This window comes from Ambystoma mexicanum, chromosome 4p (genome assembly GCF_040938575.1).
Source record: "Ambystoma mexicanum isolate Mex_15411 chromosome 4p, UKY_AmexF1_1, whole genome shotgun sequence".
NCBI classification, from domain to species: domain Eukaryota; kingdom Metazoa; phylum Chordata; class Amphibia; order Caudata; family Ambystomatidae; genus Ambystoma; species Ambystoma mexicanum.
The window spans coordinates 827,169,463-827,184,704 of record NC_090927.1 but is presented as its reverse complement, the minus strand read 5'-3'; the positions used below and the strand labels follow the sequence as shown (position 1 = coordinate 827,184,704).

The 15,242-nt window shown below is 46.0% G+C and overlaps 1 protein-coding gene across 4 annotated transcripts in view; it reads right to left on the bottom strand.

The window, feature by feature from the left end:
* PNISR (PNN interacting serine and arginine rich protein) overlaps positions 1-15,242 on the bottom strand; it is a 508,713-nt gene that overhangs the window by 113,710 nt on the left and 379,761 nt on the right. The gene's annotated exons all lie outside the window — the stretch shown is intronic.

Below are 15,242 nucleotides of genomic sequence, written 5' to 3'. Positions count from 1 at the left end.
AATACTGATTGTTAGGGTACATTTCTCGGTGTGAAATCCCCACTCCTTGCCAAGTCCCCCAGCACTTGTTGCTGGACACTAGGATTGTTTTGCCAATTCTTCTGGGCGAGTTGGAACCTTTTCCCCACCACTCACCTCGTCTTTTACTCTGATATTGGGAACCGTTTTTGCCCCTTCTTGGGGTTTCTTTTTGGAGTCATGCGTTCCTCCAACTTGTATGCATCTGCTTTTTACCAAAACTGCACCATCTGTACAGTGTTGCGAGAAACCCCTAAAGCTTCTTTCATGGTTTCTTTTTTTTCCTCTGACTTAATGCTTGCAGTTTTTTCCAGGGCAGGGCAATACTTTTCATCCTCCCAAGGTTTTATTTTTGCGTGATCAGCACACACCACCTCATGTGGGATGCTGAAAGGATACAGTGTCCCTTTTCTCACCTCTCCGGTACCTTTTTGTTACTGTGACAAGTCCATCTGTTCAGGGTGGTGGCAGTGTACCTTTTGCACAACTTGTTCTTTTCCCTGGAGGCTCTAATCACAGCTCCAATTAAGGTACATTTGGTACCCCATACTCAAAATAGAGGCCTTACTTTTGTACGCCCTGAACAAGAGGACTTGTCCTTTCCAATCCTCCTCCTACCATGCTAGGTGGGAGAGGGTCCTCCTGTCCCTTTATCTTCACCTGGCTTCACTTGGAAAGCCTGGAAAGGGTCTATGAGTGCATGGCAGGACAAGTGTGGGGAGGTCAACCGAAACTCCCCAGCCTCTTCTCTGCAGTGTGCCTGGCTGAAACCAGTTCAGACAGAGGCCGGCTGTCCCCGTGGACAGCCATCTCCAAGTCTGAATGGTGCATGGGACATGATTGGACTCAGCCAGTGTTCCTGGATAAATTCTGAGGTCTTAGTCGACCCCTGGAACAGAAGTACCCGAAGAGGACCACCAAGAAGGACATAGCCAGCACTTCCAACGACCTCTGGAGCCTGTTGAGTCGTTGCTGCCGTCTTGACCTCTTCACTCCAATCAACAGGGAAGATTGGAAGAAAACGACCTACACCTATAGACAGGTGTGCCTAACCAGTCTCGAGACATACTACAATTTGTGCCATCCCCTGATGAGCTATGACCCCCACCAGAGTCTGCAAACTCCCAATACTTGGTGTGTGGTCCTGCAAGACTGGAGACTCTGGCACGCGGCTTTGCCTCAAACTTTGTGGGCATCCTTTTAAGCCTGCAACAACTTGAGCCAACTTCAGAAAGTCCCATTGTTAGGGAGTTTTACTCTAAAGTCCACCTATGGTAGGACTATAGAAGACTCTCCTTTTAGTGTACAGGGCTCCAACTCCTAGTGTAGGCTTGAACTACCCAAAATGTTTGATAGCTTTGGCTGAGCAGCCAGGCTTATCTTTTAAGAGAGAAGGGCTGTAAGTAGAGTACAAAGACCTTTGAGCAACGTGAGGAGTCCTGCAGAGTCATCACTGATACACAGCCTAAAGTCTCCTCTCATCTGGCCATGGGAAGGTGTTCGGTAAGAAGTGGTGTAGTCACACTGTGCGAGGCTACACAAGACTTATCCGCTTGGTATTAAGTAGCCCACCTTTTGTTATAGGTCTGTATTACACAAGTTGGTAGTGTGACTGAGCAGCCAAGCCAATCGCAAGAGATGTACAGATGAAATCAGTCAATACAAGTAACCAGCTAACACTTACACTCTCAAAGTTTCAGTTATAAATGACCTGCATTACTCACCGTAATAGCATTTCTGATGATTGTATCTGCTTAGATTCACATGATGTGCATATAGTCCGACATCTAGTGGTAATCGCAGAGTATTGCATCTTTCTTTCGAACATCGAAAGGGGACTTCAACATGGGCGTGACTAACACTATCCCCAACGTGACGGGTAGTGTACCCAAAATCCCTCACACGTGGAGGTCCTTCTGGTTGTGTTTTTTCTGCCGTGAGGGAGCCCTATAGTCAGCGTGAGCGAGTACAAAAGAGAAAGGTGTAAGAGGTCTATGTTTCTTCTACTCCACGAGGGGAGAAAGGATGGGCGGATGTGAATGTAAGCAGATCCAATCATCAGAAATGCTATTACAGTGAGTAATGCATGTCTTCTGATGCTTGTGAATCTGCTTAGAATCACATGCTGTGCATAGACTAGTTAGCAGTACCCAGAGATGGTGGTGGGAAGTGTGAAAAACAGTAGCAAAGATGTCTTAGCACTGCTTGTCCCACCTGTGAATCAGACCTAGTGTGTGTATCTAGGCATTAGTGTTGTGTAAAGATGTGTACAGAACTCCAGGTTGCTGCTTTGCAAAATGGACTCAAGAGGAACATTTGCAATGAATGCTATGGTTGCCCCTGTGCCCCGTGTAGAGCGTGCTGTAGGCGTGAAAAGTAAATCTGTCTTGCCAAGAGTGTAACACAGTGTGATGCAGTTTACGATCCACTTTGAGATTGCAGATTTAGAGACTGGGTCCCCTTCTCTACCAGCTGCCACTGAAACGAAGAACTGGTTTGTTTTCTTTAGTGGCTTTGTCTTTTCCAGATAATACATAACTGCTCTCTGCTGTGCGGAGGCTTCTTTCCACCACATTAGTGGAGTTTTAGAAAAAGGTGGGTAGTTCTATGGATTGGTTTACATAGAACTGAGATAAATGTAGGCACAAAGCGTGCGTGTGTCTGCGCAAAACCACCTTTTCTTTCTTCGTGAATCGTAACGAATGGGTCCAGAACTGAAAAGGCCTGCAGTTCACCAACTCTCCTTGTAGAGGTGATCGCCACTAGGAAGGTGGTCTTGTATTTATTTTATTTATTTGCATTTTTAAAGCGCTCACACAGCCCAGCGGCATCGAGCCACTGTTACAGGAATAGGTCTCTTAGTTGCGTATTTATAATGCGCTTAATATCTGGAGGTTTCTAAGCACAGACCCGGGGATCGAACCTGTGTTGCTTCGTGTCTTGTTTCCAAGGCGAGCACGTTGCCGCTTAGCTATCATCCCAGGACAGGTGTGTGCTTTAAGGCTAGCTTTGTGGATTCATTCAAAGGGAGGCCCCATTAGTCTGGTAAGAACATTCAGGTTCCACCCGGGAGCTGGGTTGGAAATAGGGGGATGAAGCCTCTTTACCCGTTCCATAAATGCTTTAATTACTGGAATTTTCCACCACTAAACCTTGCTCTGGGATGTGGTGTATGCCAAAAGCACAGCTAAGTGAACCTTTAGAGAATTGAAAACCAGGCCTGAATCTAACAGGTGGGTTAGGTACAGGACAATATGTTTAGCATTCAATAGGATTGATGTCTTTGACATTACACCAGATGACGAAGCACTTACATTTACTGGAGTAGCAATGCCTGGTGTTAGGTTTCCGTGCTTCTCTGAGTATGACCATACATCTTTGAGGGAGTTGGAGGTGGCCGAACTCTATGACCTCAGGAGCCAGGCGGCTAAATTGAGAGTTTGAGGGCATGGATGTAGGGTTTCCCCCTGGTCTTCACACAGCATGTTGTATGGGCACGGATTGGGGAGTAGACAAATTTCTCTGACCATGTTATCCAGAGACCGTGTCCCTTGAAGCGGTTATGAGGCTATCTGGAGGCGTAATCTGGGCATTGGGCGTTCTCCAGAGTGGCGAACAAGTCGATCTCTGGTAATCCCCATTCTGTGAAGACATTGAGTACAATGTCCTCTTGTGCCACGCGTGCTCTACGGGTAGAGGGAAGTCTCTGCTGAGCACATTCGCCAGTTCTCCAGGAACATTTTGTGAGATTAGAAACACCTTGTGTTTTAGAGCCCACTTCCATATGTTCTGGGACAGTTTGGACAGCCCTAGAGAGTGAGTGGCCACTTGTTTACGTAATACATGGCCGTAGTACTGTCCGTGAGGACTGGCATGGTCTTCCCCTGAAGGTGTGTTGGGAAGGCCTGCAGGGCCTTCAACACTGCTAGCAGTTCCAATAAATTTGTGATTGGATGCTACTGCTTGGGACCACACGCTGTGCACCGTCTGATGAAGGAGGTGAGCCCCCACCCCAACCAGTCAGATGCGTTGTGGCAAGAGTGGCTTCTACTGCAGGGGTGGTGAAGGTTTTCACCTGCAGAAGGTTTTCCCTTGACCACCACGGCAGAGGGTGTACTGAGACAACCACTAGATCGTCCCACTGCCCGCTGGCCTAACACCATTGTTTCGAGAGCCACTCTTGCATGGGGCGCATGCGCAGGGGAGCGTGTGGAACTAGGTAATGCAGGAGGCCATAATCCCCAACAATAGCATGGCTTTGCGTACGTTACCTTGTGACTGGCTACATAGTGAGGGATCTGAAACAGCATGTTTTGAAGCCTTTCGTTGGAGGGAAAGACGAGGCCATCTTTGTTCCGAATTAGAGCCCCCAGAAATAGTTTGACTTGCCTGGGATTTAGACTGGACTTTTTCTTGTTGATCGAGAACCCTAGCCTGAAGAGGAGCTCTAACATCTTCTGGTTATTTGTTTGGCATGTTCCGTACGAATCCCGTTATGAGCCAGTCGTCGAGGTTAGGATAGACTGGGATGGACAGTCTGCGCAGGTGAGCAGCTACTACCGCCAGTACTTTTGTGAACACCAATGGAGGGAAGGCAATGCTGAAGGGGAGAACCCTGAAAGGATAGTGTGTGTGCTCTATCATGAACCTGATGTACTTTCTGTGCGCTGGCACCATTGAAATATGAAAGCATGCATCTTTCATATGAAATGTGGCCATGTAATCCCCTTGCAGCAGCAGTGGGATTATTTCCTGCAGCGTTGCCATTCCTTGTTCGCTGGGAACAGGTCTAACAGGGCGCATAATTGAGATCCTTTTTGGGTACAAGGAAGAACACTGAATACCCTTGTTTACCTGGTTTGTTTTATTTCTGAATGGGGACGACTTCTATGTCGCCCTTTTTCAGACGGATCTGAACCTCTTGCAGCAGGATGCATGACGGTTCTGGTGATAGGCGTCTGGTCTTCGGTGGGTGGTATCAAGGTAGCCGATGAAACTATGCAGTAGCCATGGGTGACAGTCTTTAACACCCACTGGTCTGATGTGAGCCCCTCCCAGGCGTGAATGAATGACAAATTACCAGCGACCGGGGAGGATTGCTTGGGAACCGAAGAGCCACTTTGAGGTGGAGGCCGGGAAGCCTCTAGGAGTAGAGTTCATGCCTCTACCCTTGCCTCCGAGGACTTCTTTGTTGGTACTGACTTACCAGGAAAAACCTTGGCCGGAGGACCAGGGGGTACTTCCTGAGCCATATTGTGCATGGGGAGACCGAGAACAGGACTGTCCATGAAAGGAACTGCGGGAGTTAGAGCCTTCACGTTGGTAGAAGGGCTTGGCTGTGATCTGGCTGAGCGATTTCAGCGTTGTGTTCCTTCTTGGCAGTTTCCAGGGTGTCAACAGCTTTCCCGAAAAGGTTGGATTCTTCGACCAGTGTATTAATCAGAGAGGGCTAGGTTTCTGGTTAAAAACCTGAATTCTTCAGCCAGGCGTGTCTCTTGAGTAAAGTCCCCTAGGCTAGAGTGCGTCCAGCAGTCTCAGCAGTGTCCAGAGTATTTTTTGTATATTGTGGGTCACCTGTCTGGCCTCAGACCGGCAGCAGGCGTGATAGGGTGAGCTCTGGGACCTCTTGAAGGCCATCCTGGACTAGGTCCTATTGGACGTCATTATAGCTTGCTAGGAGAGTTGCGTTATCGATCCTAGTTGAAAAGGCTGTGGAGGCAGTTATTAGTTTCCAGAGGGCATAATGTTTTTTTACAGTCCTTATCTGGAGGGGCTTCCGCCGTGCACAGTGGAACCCCCGCCCTCTTCACCGTGGTTGTAACCACAAGCAAGTCTGGTGTGGCATGTCCCTGTATGTACAGTAGGTCAGCAGGAGACTGGCGGAATCATTTTGCAACCAGAGTTTGACCGCCTGTTTGAGGGATGCTGATAAAGAAGGAGCTAGGCGCTTCTTTATGGAATTAAGTAAGGGTATGGCCCGACTAGTTGGAGGTTTTTCCTTAAGGATATCCTCAATAGAGTCAGGGGCTCTGCCGCATGTGTTGCGAAAGCAAATAGATAGGACACTCTTTAAAATGGCGTTGAACGCCATCTGATCATCCACAGGTGACTACTCCCTTTGTGGAGGCGAAGATGGAGGATCTAGACAAATGATGTCTGGGTCAGGGGTGTGTGATGGCGACAGCCAAGGGCCCTGATCCCAGACTGATCCTGATCCCAGTCTTCGTCTTGGTCAGCTGTGTCGTCAGCAAACAAATTAGTGTCCTCATAGAAACCTCCTGCTCTGAGACATCCAAGATATCCTCTAGGTGGCTTTGTGTAGAGACGGGAAATGTTTGCAATTTTTGTGGAATGGTGCAGGAGTCCTCTTACGAAGGTCTTTTGGGAGTGATATATTTATCTGAGAAGTCAATAAATTGGGCCATTGTCTCCATATAATTTTACATCGCTCCCTAGTACATAGGGAAGATGCAGAAGGGTCTGGATAAGGCCTTTGAGAGAGGCCTGGGGGGCTTCAGAGTACTCCTTGACGAGAGGGGGCACCCTTATATTCTGTAGCTGCTGAAATAATAGCTGCAAGTCTTTCGTGTATTTTTGGCGGATGAATGGAAGGCCACGACGTGCCTGTAGGCCCCGTCGAGGTCGACGATTCCACCGAAGCCTTAGGTGCTTGCGCGCCTTTGAAAGGTGTGTCACCGACCAGAACTTTTTTTGTGATGAACGCCCTTACTAGAGAAAAGCCCAGTCAAAAGCCGCGAAGGCGGTTGCAGTAGAAGTCTTCAACGGCCCTGTTGGCATTTCGTGCTTCTTCGACGTATCAATCGAGGAGGCCTTAGGGGTTGTGCGTTTAGGAGTCTGATGCGTGTGTGCCCCTGTCGCCGGGTGTAAATTCCCCATAACAGAACTGGTGGCCTGTCTGTCGGCCCGGTTATCTGGCAACCTGAAGGTTCCACTGGAAGGTCTATGGCTTCCGATTCGGAGCCATGACTGCCAATGGATTCCTCGCCGTCCAAAGTGACGGCGACAACGGGGAATGCGTAGGCAGCCCATCGTTTAGTCCGCCTGTCCTTCAACATTTTGGGTCGAAAGAGCTTGCAGGCGGGCCGAGGCCACGTGGTCAAGTGTAATCGAGCAGTTGTGGATGACTTTGGTGGCAGGAAGCCCACGAGGCAGTTGTTGCAAGAGTAATCGGGAGACTAGACGACGGTAGGTCACGGGACAAAGTAAGCAATATAAACCTCTTGCGAGCCTTTATTTATACATCAAGTTTTAATTAAGCATGCTTTAAAAAGGCAATTGTTTTAACAGTCAAGCAAACTTTAGAATAACTTTACAGTCCAAGTTGGTGAATACTCTTTGGATATGCGAATACATTTCTTCTACACCCTCAAGTGACTTCAATAACTAGGATACTATTGCATTTATATACAACACCAATCTACTTTTTAGACTCGTTTCAGGAAGGAAGGGTTAAAGGAAAATAGAAAGGTTAGAACATACTTTCGTATAAGACAGTTGGAATTATGCAATGCAGTCTAGGTAAACCTTTCCCAGCAGTGAATGTTAGTTCAACAAATTACAACCTATGAGGGACAAGCAATGCCAAAGTCAATTGATTCAAAAAGGTGCCTTTAGGGGGCCAGGAGAGCCAAAGTCAATTGGACAAAGTCTATAGTTCTGATGCACTTCTTGGATAAAGTCTTTCACAAAGTTAGATAGTTCAAAGAAAATCACTGAAGGCACACAAGCTGTTAAGCCTGTGCAAAGGGGAGTTGAAATCAAATCAGAAGGTTAAGCACGTGCAATTCTCAAGTGAGACTGCACGACTTAAGGCGATAAGGTAAGTACCCCAAGCCCGAAAAAAAGTACCTCTGGTTTGAAGAAAAGTGGTCCATCTAGATGTCAAGCAGGCCCTGGTTCCTGAGCCTCAGTCGTGGTGACAAGAGGGAGGACATCTGGAGGGTTCCTGCAGTAGTACGCAGGAAGAAAGTCAGCAGTTACGGGCTCTCTTCGATTCAGTGGCACTTCGCTGTTTCAGCGCCTCACAAACAGCACTGAAGCAGATCAAATTTTTCCATTTGTGCTTTCCTTTCTCCCTCTGTCCTGGACTGTGGTGAGGGGACTATGGATCGGGATTTCCTGCTTCTGGAGTGTCCTTAGGAGGCTCCTGTAGCTTTTGGCCGGATTTGTTCCGCGGCAGACGTTGCACTCGGTTATGGGCACTTGACCCCTGGCATTGGGCTTCTGCAGCAAGGAGAGGCACAGCAAGTCGGGGATTGCACCAAAGTGGAGTTAGTCTCGGGGTTAGTTGGTCCCACTAACCCAAGGAGAGAAGTCATTCCGTCCGGAGTTTCCATGTCTAGGTGAAAAAGGTGCTCATCAAAGCAGCAGGGCTTCAACGGGCAATTCAAGGTCCAGGAGGTTGCAGCAGGCTTCTCTTCGCGGTTTCTTCATCGGATGTTTCTTCCAGTGGTCGACTCTGCCTCTAGTCCCAAAACCCTTGCCTTTTAAGCAAGTTTCCCATTCATTCACAGCCTAGGCTGTCAATCACACAGAAGAGTGGCTGTCCTTCCAGGACAGCCGGCCGACCAATCAGGACTGGTTTTGTTCAGGCACTCCTAGAGTCAAAGGACAGGGGAGTCGGGAACCTCTCCCACTTCCTGCCCTTCCAAACGCACTGGAGCCAGGGGCGGCCTTCAAGGCTGAAGCCCGCCAAAGGCAAAACACACAAAGGGCTCAACTCTGTCAACATACAGAGTAAAAGCCAAGACCGACCTCACAAAAAAAAAAAAGGGCAAAAAAAGAAGACAGACCATTTTGACAAAATGCACACCCATGCGTGCTGTACTGCAGCGGAGGGTTCAGACTGCGGTATATTAGCACACTGGTAGTAAATATTAAACCACTCCCACCATGCCGTTTAAAGTAGTGAGGGTAACAAAAAATGTTAGAGAAAGTAGGATAAGGGGCTACTAAGTAATCCCCGCCCATCACTCCACATAAGGTGGTGTGTGTGCTGGACCTGGAAAAAGCTAAGTAATATCAATTTCACCTTACTATTCTTAGGAATGGCAGTTCACCCAAGAAAAGGTATTGAAACCTTAAGAGAAAACAAAAGGACTTATCAGTGACAGTGCACTGAAGGTGCTGTGTGTCACTATACAAAAAACAGATGCCTATGGAGTTAGTCAGACTGCGAAAACAGTGAAAACATGAAATCCTAATCAGGGAAAAACATGAGAGAGTAAGAAAAAAGGACCCACTCACTCATGAGCTAAAATTAAAAAGTCATAAATCCAGCAAAAGAGCTGGGGGTCTCTAAAGTCAGAGGAAAATAGCATAGAAATGAAAATTCACCCCAACAACGACCATGTACTAGGAGACAGAGTTTGAGGCGATGCATCCAGAAGGCGTCCAGCTGCATCAGCTTCTTCACTCTCAATATATTGTGGGGCTGTTGGTAATCTTAACTGACGCCATTTGTGTCACTACTTTGCTTTTAGAGCACTGTTTCTACTGTTTCGGTGTTCATCCATTTTCAGTCGCCCAGGCCAAACATCCTGTGCCCCTCCAGGAAGGCTTCGCCTAAGCCCCTTTACAAAGGCCAACTAACTTGTTACTTGTGCTTAGAATGATTTATCAGAACTGTCACATTCCTATTAAATTGGGCATTGCTGGTTTCCCTCTAAAAATACCTGAGTTGGTTGCTTTTTACCATCTTGAACTTGCCTAAACTTGAATAATGGAGAGTTAATTTAAAATAAGTACTTTTACTGACTTGAACTGAAGTCACTCTGTGTGGATAAGAAAAGTATATAACAATGCACTCGCCTGCTTTATTCTTCCTCATTATTCTAAATGTACTTTTGGTGTTGCTAGTTTATAAACTATTCCTTTAGTTTATAACTGCCTTGTGTATATATAAAATAAATCACAATTTTTTGGGTCTATGCATGTTCTGATTTCATAGTGATTTCCAGCTCACATTCCTCCTCCTAAGATAAGCCTGACTGCTCTGCCACTCTACCAACATTGGGTAGTACAGGTCTATATTAGAAGTCGGGGCCTTTTTGTAGAGTCCAATACCAATTGGACTTTAGGAACACTGACCTAACACTTGACTTGCTGAATGCTATTCTAATTAAGGTTATATTTTGGTTTGCATACCTTAAGTATTGAATTGGTTTTTGATGATTGTTTTTATATAATATGCAACACTACTTATCTTGCCAAAGATTTCTTTGCCTACATTTATTTATATTAATTGTATAATTAATCTAATTAATTTTACAATGCATAGTGTTTGTTTTTTTGGACCATTTGTACCTTCCTACAGCCCTCTCTCCTCTCCTAAAATAAGTCAGGCTGCTCTGTCTACGCTACCAAATGTTCTCAGGTGGTACAGCCTTATACTAAGAGTGAAGTGCCTGTATTGCCTCAGATATGGTTTTATGAAGCCCTTAGTTGGACATTCGAAAAACCTGAGACTCAACCTGAGGAAGTTGAAGGATGTTTAGGCCTCTCATTATCTCTAGGCTTTGAGTCTTCGAGGGGTCTACTGTTTTGTTCCCGGGCTCGAGGGCACACAACCAGAAAGCTTCAGAGACACCTTCTCTGCCTTAAGAGTCTCAACGGCATCAGAGCTATTCTTCATCTCTCTCAAAGGGGCAGTTAAAGCTGCCTTATCAGATACTTTTAACATTCAGAAGGATAAATCCTCCCACTCAAATTTAGTAGCCAACTTACCTGAACAGATGACACTGCGTTCGGGCGAGACGTCGGAGGACATAGAGCTCGATCTATGATGACTCTTCTTGGCTTCTTCTGAGAGGGAAAAGACCAAGCGTGGTGCGATTGAATTCTGGACCTAGAGCGCTTCAGGAGGTGGCAATTCACCACTCAAGTTTTTTTGTAAATAATTTTTTTTAATCAGAGGACCTCCTCGACAGAGACTTGGAAGGGGGCCTATCTACAGCAAGTTTCCCCTTACTCTACTTCAGCGCCTTTCCTGCCATGTACTGACAGGAACTGCAGTCTTCCATCTTGTGCTCGATTCCCAGGCACCAGAGACAAATGCGGTGTGGGTCTGTAATAGACCTTTTCGACTCCACATCTAAAAATTAATTGTTGAAACAAAGTCAAACAACCGATCCGAAGTGAAATGCGCAGCGGAAAAACAGAACTGTAGTAATAGGCGCAGTGCGTGCTATACATAGTCAGTGGCGTCATTCTCGCAGACATAGACCGTCGCGGGGTACAGTCGACAAAGCACAGCGCCCTCTACTGAGAAAACATTTCCAAAGCAGCTGACACTGGATAGATATCAAACATTTTTGTAATTTCTGCATTCTTTTTGTGTGCATTAGGAAGATTTCTCCTGTTTACAGCACCTTTCCTTCCATTTCTATGGACTGACAACCTTTTTGTTTTTATTTTTGTATCTGATCTGCTCTTTTTGCAGGGCACTGAAGCCTTAAACGTTACTACACTGGCTTCTGCTCATTTGTCATGGGTAAACTAACCGGTCCTTCGGGGCTGTCAGTACTGGGAAACATTGTTACCATTAGTCTTGTTACTTTATTACTTTTGGGAACTTTTTTTGTATTTTATTTATTGGCATTTGTGCTCGCCTTGAAGCAAGACAACACGGAGCAACACAGTTCGATTCCCGGGTCCGCGCTTAGAAACCTTTGGGTATTAAGTGCGTTATAAATAACAGATCATAGTTTTTTATAGCGCTTTAAGCCAAAGCACTGAACATAGGAGTAAAAACGGTACAAAGAATGCTTAAAACAAAAAGTAGTACAACAATTGCAAATACCTTTGTTAATCAGATAGAAGAGAGGCTCTTAGAGCGACCCGAAAAGATGAATAGACAGAGATAGAGCAAAGAGAAAGTGGGAGCAAATTCCAATTTAGAGGTGCTAAAAGAGAAAAGGAACAGAAACGAGATTGAGCACAAGGAGGACATGGAACTATAAGAAGGAAATGAGACGCTGAAGGAAGTGAACGAGAAGGAAGATAAGAAACAAGCAAAGAAAAAGGAGGAGTGTTAGGCAAGATTGTATGCAGTACCCTTTGGGTGCAATACAACATCTCTGACCTCCTGGCAATAGGAACCCAACCTTTAGTATAAGTCTGTACTACACAGGTTGGTAGCGTGTTGAGCAGCCAGGCGTATCTGAAGAGGGGTCAATGTGAGCTGTAGGGGGTTACACAGAGATTCACAGTGACAAGTATTCAAATAAACTCTTCCGCACAAGGTTTCTTGATTAAAAAATCATTAATATAACAGTCAGAGTAAGCCTTCTTCAGAAGGGATCAATATAAAGCAACACAAAAATCTACTTCAAAATAGACATTAGTTTTCTAAATCAGCAAATACCCATTTGGGATGGCCCACAGACCCTACCTACACCCTTAGGTGACTTCAATAGTTAAGGTGCTGGGGACATTAATAGATCAGTGTTGCATTTAGAATATTATTGAGAGGAGTGTCAAAGAAAAGAGGTTTCAGAATAAGACGAAGTGTTCACACAATTATTCTTAAATCAGGTAAGTACTTTAAAACAAAAAAGAACAATGCAAAGTCAGTTAACTCTTTCCTAGAAGGAAGGCAAAACACATAAGCAGAGGAGAGAAGAGTCATTCAGGGAGCCAGGCCAGCCAATGTTAAGTTAGCAAAAGTCAAGGTGAACTGAAGCACTTCTTGCAGTTAAGTAAAAGTCTTGCAGAATGTTTTAGAGGTCTTTGTAGAATAAGAAGAAATCAAAGTAGGGCCACAAGCTGATTAGGCTTGTGAGGTAAAGAAGCTGTTAGCAACTCTACAAGCGCAACCAAGACAAGTCTCCAACGAGGACAAGCAAGGTTATACAACAAGACTTTACAGTACCTTTAGGTTGAAGAAAGGTGCAGCAGGTGGCTTTTGTTCCTGTGCAGCTCTGCAGATACTGGTGTTCCTGGGCCTCAGTCATGGGGACAAGAGGGAGGACTTCTGGGGACTCCTGCACTGCAATGGGACGGTCACCACGGCAACCAGCACTTCAGTGTTTCCGCTCCTTGTGTCTACCACAAATAGCAACAGTGTGGTTCCTGGCTATTTCGAGATGGGCTTTCCTTGCATCTGGGGGTCCAGCACTCTGTTCAGGTGGCTCAGGCTTCGTCAGTCCTGCTTCCTGGGAGTCCGGAGGATCTTCCTGGAGCTCTTGGCCAGCTTAAAATCTGGTGTTCCTCTCCCTGGCTATTTGGTTCCAGCAGCGACTGCAGTGGAAATTCAACCAGCTTCGGGAGGATGTCCAGGTGGCTTAGTTTGGAGTGGAGTGGTCCCACCAACTCAAGGGGAGAAGTCATCCTTGCATGGCTTCTCTAGTCGAGACGAATTCGGAGCTTCAGCACAGCAGCAGGGCTTCAACAGGCAAACCAATAGTCGAGGAGTTACAGCAGGCGTCTCTTCCATGTTCTTCATCGGATTCCTTCATCCAGTGGTCGACTCTGCCTTCCAAGCCAAAAAGCCTAGCCTTTTATGCAGGTTTCTCCCATTCATTCCAGTCTAGATGTCAGTCACCAAGCCATCCAGCCAGCTAAGAGGGCATTCCTGTCTTCTAGGAGAATAAGCACAGGGAGTTTCGGGCACCTCCCTCGCTTCCTGCCCTCGCCAGACACCCTGGAGCCAGAGGCGGGCTTCACTCGTGAATCCTGCCAAAGCAAAATGAACAATGGGACCAACCCTGGTTTGGCGTGCAGAGTAATCTCAAGAAGGACCTTTCCACAAAGAAATAGTGAAAAAAGACAACAGGTGCCATCTTGACAAAAATGGCACCCTTGGGTGCTTTACTGCAGCTGCGAACGCAGCCCGCGGTAAAAGCACACCACGGTAGTTAAAAGTAAACCACTGCCACCAGCCATTCATTGAGGAAAGGTTAACAAAAATGGTACATGAGAAGCTAGACAAAGGGGATACTAAGTAACCCCTCCAGCACTCTATTGTAAGATAGGTCTAGACTTACAAATGTAAGTAAAGTCAATTTCACTTTACTGCTCTTGGGAACAGTTTATCGAAGAGAAGGTATCTAAACCTTGGGGAAATCTGAAAGCCTTCCCTGTGCCACTGCACTGAAGGTGCTGTGTGACAATGTAAAAGATGATGCCTATGGAGTTGATCAGACTCCACAACCAAAATCACATTACAATACGAGAGAATGGGAAAAAGGGTCTCACCCTCTGCAGGTTCAAAATCAAAGTCCTCAAAATCCAGCAAAGTTGCTGGGGGTCTCTAAGGTAGAGAGGATTTAGCACATTTCTGAGAATTCTCCCCAACAAGAAGCAAGACCATGAAGAGCTTTAAAAACTAAGCATAAAAAGTTACATTTTAGATGGTGATATAAAGAAAGCCACCCAAATTTAGCAAGATAAACAGAAATAGAGTCACAAGGCGCATGCAGACAGAGTACGGATAGAAGCATTGAAGATGGATTTTAAGGAAGTCCAAAAAGTGCAGAACAATTAAAAAGCTGTGAAAAAATTAGGGCAGACACCAATAACTCTGTGGCATTAAATGGCATTAAATGTCATAAAAGAACAAGATTTGCGAATGTTATATAGAAGGAATTGACATGAACGAACAGATAATGATATGATGGCCAAAAGAGAGATCGGAGTCAAAGAAAAGACCCAAGTTACAAGCCACTAATGAAATGGGTTACTGAGCTGGAGGAAAAGATATAAAAGAAGGTGAGACAGAAGATTAAATATTAGAGGCAGGAAAGATAACCTAGGTTTTTGCAGCATTAGGGATCAGACAGCCACGAGAGTTGGTCCCCAGGCGCTCGGGCTGATCTGTAACGAGAGGGTGGGGGGGTGGGGGGGGTTAGGTTAGTCGGGTGAAGAGGGAGTAGGAGAGAGAGAAGTGGTGCGCCGTTGACGGCTTCAGTTCAGTTTCCACCGTGCGCTGAGCTTTAGTGCAAGTATCGGAGAGAGACCTTGTGTGCTGTTGATGCGGTTTATGTGTTTGTTGTTGTTGCGGTGTGGTGAAGTGTGTGCGATTTGCTGGCAAGAAATGGTTGTGTGGGTTTTCGGGTGAATTAGGTATGCAGAGATTTGAAGTTGGGTTAATGGGTTGTATTTCCTGGTTCTAGCCAATCTTATTCTAATTAAATAGCATTCCTGTGGGTACGCTTAGTAGCTGGTTACATTTCTTGGCCATCTAACCATTAGGTTAGATGACA